We start from the raw sequence: 5,613 nt of genomic DNA on the forward strand, positions 1-5,613 counted from the left end.
AGGCCCATTAGAGAAAACACAAACACACAAAAGCAAACAAACAAAAAGATGCACTTTACCTGCCGTTCAGCGAACAAGGAAGTTCAGAGAACAATAAGCTCTGTCTCGAAATCTTTTAAAGTAGAATGATTGTGAAAATGACTTATGTGATGTATATGGAAGAAATATAGTATCATCAGAATCCAACTATTTTTAGACATTGAATTTATAACACTGAATTTTTATCCTCCAAATTTCCCTGCAAAAATATTCACCTGCAAAAATTCACCTGCAAAAATTCACCTGCAAAAAATTCACCTGCAAAAATTCACCTGCAAAAATTCACCTGCAAAAATTCACCATCAAATATTCACCTGCAAAAAATTCACCTGCAAATATTCACCTGCAAAAAATTCACCTGCAAAAATTCGCCTGCAAAAATTCAACTGCAAAAGTGTTGAACTTAAATGACCCAAGCCAGAGCAATCAGCACTAGATCGAGTCGAGCGGCTCTCAGCCAATTAAATTACGCTGTTTGATCACATGACACCGTTAGCCAGCAGTGTGTCTCCTGAAAAGAGAGCTGATTAGAGGTGAGTGATTAAGTTTTTCTCCTAAATAGAGATCATTACAGAACGCCTAGTCCTACTTAAAATCCCATTCATTTTTCTTTTATTTTATCATCTACTCGAACTGAGGAAAACATTTGACTAACTCAACGAACATTTCGCGCCTCCCTGCCTGTCTGCAGAGGCAGTTTTGAATTTAGGAGTGGCAAGATGGCAGCGGCAAACCCTGGCGGTTCTCCGGTAAGTATATTGTGTTTTATCTTCAAGTTTGTCTTTTGAAACGTTAATTTTATTTAAATCCGTTGGTCACGTATAAAGTACACAGACGGGGTCTTTGCTCAACTCGTCTGAGGCGTGTCTCACTAAGCGCTACATGCTAGCATCCTGCTAACCGAGCTAACCTTTACATGCTGTGCTCTACAAAATAGGATACTCGGTACAAAACCATACTCCGCAGATATTGATAGATAGACGAACACTGCAAATATAATGTGGGAAACGAGAACGGCATTTGGTGAAGGGTAAAATACACCATGAATAAAGCCATAGAGTGAATGGCTGCCATGGTTGCAGAACGGCTTGATTTAATGACAAGAATGGGGAAGAGTGAGGTGAAGTGAACCAAAGCCACAAAACACGGTCAGACAAGGCGGGAATAGGGCAGTGATATGTCCGTCAGTATGAAGTTGGTGTGTGCTTTGGTGAACAAAAACTCGAGACCGGTAGCAGGAAGATGGGTGACTCGTGTTTCACTGAAATAGTGGTGAATTAAAACATCCTTTGTTGGGGAAATTTAGGTGTAAATGCATCCATACAGGCGAGACAGAGGCAGACCAGGCAGTGAAGAAAACAAGGCAAACATTAGAAATATTAAAACGGAAATATAGGATTAATATAACATACAATTAGGGAAAATTGAAGGAATACAGTGTAAATTATACTGTAAAGTCATTAAAACAGCATAACCTGATTAAAAGAAACATGTAATTGGGTAGGATGGTGATGATGATGATGATGATGATGATGATGATGATGATGATGATAATAATATTAAAAAACATGTACAAGATGGGCATGTATACTTGTACCCAGAATTTAACAACTATAAAGTTGTGGCATGCCAGTACCTTACCCCTTCCATTATATCCACACTTTCAGAAAAGGATATGGTCAATATCTTTACAAATACTATCTAAACTTAAACAGATAGCATAAGTTAAACAGGATATTCCTCTGCATTCTCCTAGAGAGAATACATCAAATTAAACAAATAAGTAGTCTATGGCATTTAAAAGTGGTTACCTACAATTCTGAAATAATAATACTAATTCTTATTGATGATGATACTGTATTTGAAATCCTGGTGTAACACTGAACCCGACATCATAAAATGATTACCCTTGTAATGTCAGGGAGCTACAACCAAGGAGGGAAAATATTACTATCTCACCCCTTGTATCCAATTACATAACAGCACTGCTTGGTAAAGGTGTTGAATTAGCTGGGTCGCTCAGTTTGGGGAAAATTGTGGGTAGCCTGCAAGGGCCTCAACTTCTCCATTCCCACAATGTGCAACAAATGGGCACAGCTGATCTTCAAGATTGGAACATTGGCCAGTTACTTCCAACTTTAACGTATTTTTGCAAATATATTCTTAAAATTGTCTCTTTACACAGATCATAATGATACAAGATGGCACTTGTGTAATTTCCTACAAATTCAATAAATCTAAATAATTGTTACCAACCCGGTAAATCCTGAAAAATGTTTTAACAGCTGTGTTAAACTTCATACTGACACATGCTGGAAAGTGCATTCATGAGACTTTTTTTTATGCCTTCTAGAGCAGTAGCAGTCAAAGATTTTAAGGATTCTTTTACATTTTTCTAAACACTTTGATTAAGGCATATGTTGTTCTTTATTGTCAGATCTAAGTTTGTTTAAAGCTTCGAATGTTTTGGGGTACTTTTCTTTGTTTTCAGGGTTCGTGGCAACCACGGATGGGGAAAATGTGGAGGTTGCACGGCTGATGTTTACTGTTCATGGCACAGGAAGAGGCAGTTTTATTTCAGGAATGAGTGTGCACAATCAAAGGTTTGTTCTCATAAAATACTGTCAACCTCAAATGTTTCTGACATAAGATGGAAGGTGTTGCAGCTTTATTTCCATTATTTAAAAATACATAAACATTTAAAGGGTATAGCTTTATGAAAAAAGTTTTATAGTAAAATGTCTTTAGAGAACAGTGCCCTATCCAGCAGGATATATTGTCTGATATGTGTCAGGTGTTTTTTGTTGTTGTTGTTGTTTCTTTCAATTTCCATTATTTACCCCTCAAGGAAGAAAATATTGGACAGGTCCTACAAACCCCAAAGAGCCTTCAGGACTCTGCCCTATTTTTAGTTATTCACACACCTTTTCCAGTCTGTTACTTCCTTCCCTGAATGTTCATTCTGTGTTAATGGTCTGGTTGTCATCTCATGTATTGCCACTGATCATTACAACCCTTTTGGCACCTTTTAAGTGATATGCCTGGGTCCTTCCTACATGCCCTGATAATGTATTATTACTGTTGTCATGCACACATTTCATGTAGGGTTAGAAACAAGCAGGGAATTTCTCATACACACCAAAGAAAGGCCATACCTAATTAAATATTTTTTATATATTATTTCAGAATAGAGCGACTGTGGAGAGACCTCTGGGTGGCCATTACATGCTTTACTACGATGTTCTTCACAACCTTGAGGAAGAAGACCTTCTTGACATTTCAAATGCTGCACACCTCTTTTGCTGCCATTACATCTTTCTTCCTCGACTGGAGGATGATTTTAATACATTTTGCAGTGGATGGGACAACCATCCACTGCGAACAGAAAACAACATGAGTCCCAACCAGCTGTGGGAGTTGGGTCACAGATATCACCCTGTTCCTGTTCCAGAAAACACACAGGTAAAGGTGCACATTTTTAGTACTCATTGATTTTCTTACAGAGAATGTGATGATTTTATGGATAATTAAAGTCAGTCATAAATCCACAAACACAACAAGCTGAAAGTCAGTGATGCTGCTCGGTTTGCAGTCCTGAATATCACGGCACAAGCAGGATTCACTGCACTGTTAATGTTAGCTATGTTATATTGCTGCCTCTGTTTGGTGGTGTCGAGCCAAACGGACTTTAACGTGTGTTTGAACGAGCTGACGGTTCACTCGTTAAGCTGAAAGAAAGATGCTTTAATCACAGGAGTCACACATGTGTCCACTGTAGCATCTGGGAACTCTTCTTGTTTAGCACTCGTAATAACACAAACACTAAATCCTCCTTCTCTTGTGCTGTTTTGTAGCAGTGTATACACCTGAGACTGTCACCTGTCTGTCTGTCCTGCACACTCTCTCTGTTTCTTTCTCTCTGATTGTGGAATAAAAGTATGAACATGTATTTATAAGTTACACTTGTGTTTGAATCCTGCAGCTTATCACACATTTGATTTCCATGTGTGACAACTGCAAGTGTCCAGAGTGAGGACAGACTGAGGGACCCACTGCTGCACATCACCTGTGAGGCTTTGCACCCCTGATGATCCACCAGGACAAACTCAGCAGTGTGTGAGGAAGAGGAGGAGGAAGAGCCAGCAGCAGCTGACAGATGGAGAGAATAGACAGACTGTTCCCTGTTTGTGAAGGACTGCTAGAAAAGTTTAACATAACTAATTGTCTGTCCTGAATCAGTCTTATTAGGTAATGTTCAAATAATGTTATCGTTCCAGTGTTTTCAGTGTGGGAGAAAGTACTCAGGGCCTTCAAGTTACACACTATGAAAGGCAGCAACAAGTTTAATGTTCAGAAACCTAAAGTATGTATCAGCAGCAGAATGGAGCAAAAATAAATGTTTGTTTCAGTTCTATGAAGCTTTGAGTATTTTGGATTAGTAGCACTGCTGTGTTTGTTGCATCATATTGCTGTAATTGTTTATATGCTTTATATATTCTGAGGTAAGTTGATCTATAGTGTTACATCATATTCTATAAGGATGTTATGTGTTTGTAGACTTTCTGCCCAGTTTGACCCATTTAGCAGAAGTCAGCCTGTTTAAGGCTCTGATATCTATTCTGTATGACTTAAAGCAGTTATGACATGGTCTGATTTTCTCACCCAATAAAGGAATATTTAATATATCAGTCTACTCTTCATTGTATCAGAAACAGTTTTCACAGCTCAAACGCGTTTTCTTTTTACACATATATGCAAGCATTGAGCCAAATGTAATAATGCCAACATATTAAACAAACATTTGTCTCTTATATATAATACATCTACATATACACTGTCAAAGATATTTGTCTTTGAGTGAAGATTTAAGGTGATAGGACTTATAAATAACTGGAACTTGAATCTTTACTGGAGCTCAGTATTTGACTCAGAGTTCATTCACATGATTGTCACATCACATGTGCTGTACCAGTGTACCTGCACATGTGATGTGACAATAGAAGTGATTTGATTTGAGAGTTCAAACTCACTGCTGCAATAACTTATGATTAATATAATAACTATGATATTGGCCATATCATATTTACACTGACTTTAGTCTCATGAACAACATTAGCTAATTGTTATTTACTAGCTAATCTTAAATGACTGTTCAGTACAGAAATGAAGGCCAACAATCATGTTTTACTGTCCTGTGGTCTCAGCATCAGATACTTATTAAATCACACAAAGCTCGTGTAGAAACAAACACACGAACAAAAATATGTTCTCCTTCATTTCTGTCAAACAAAGCTGTACGAAACGTTTCCAGCGGTTGGTGTTATGGTTGCTAGGCAACCTGGGAAGCGCGACGGAGGCTAGACCGTCCCATTTCACGAGCCTCGCACTTCCGGCCTTAGCGGTCTTTGAGTACGCGGCCCTTGAGGATCGTTGAGGCTGCGTACTTTAATGCTGCAGACCCTGAATTGGGATACAGCCCCTGAATTGGGATACAGCCTTAATCACTCACCTCTAAACAGCTCTCTTTTCAGGAGACACACTGCTGGCTAACGGTGTCATGTGATCAAACAGCGT

General features: G+C 38.6%; 1 long non-coding RNA gene across 1 annotated transcript; it reads left to right on the forward strand.

Annotated features, from left to right (window-relative positions):
• The first annotated feature begins 522 nt into the window (after positions 1–522).
• On the forward strand, positions 523–4,080 carry LOC120440782. Its single transcript, XR_005613506.1, has 5 exons — positions 523–572; positions 731–788; positions 2,531–2,642; positions 3,226–3,501; positions 4,022–4,080. It is a non-coding gene; the product is annotated as an uncharacterized LOC120440782 (long non-coding RNA).
• The last annotated feature ends 1,533 nt before the right edge of the window (positions 4,081–5,613 follow it).

The sequence above is a fragment of the Oreochromis aureus genome, linkage group 1 (genome assembly GCF_013358895.1).
Source record: "Oreochromis aureus strain Israel breed Guangdong linkage group 1, ZZ_aureus, whole genome shotgun sequence".
NCBI lineage: Eukaryota > Metazoa > Chordata > Actinopteri > Cichliformes > Cichlidae > Oreochromis > Oreochromis aureus.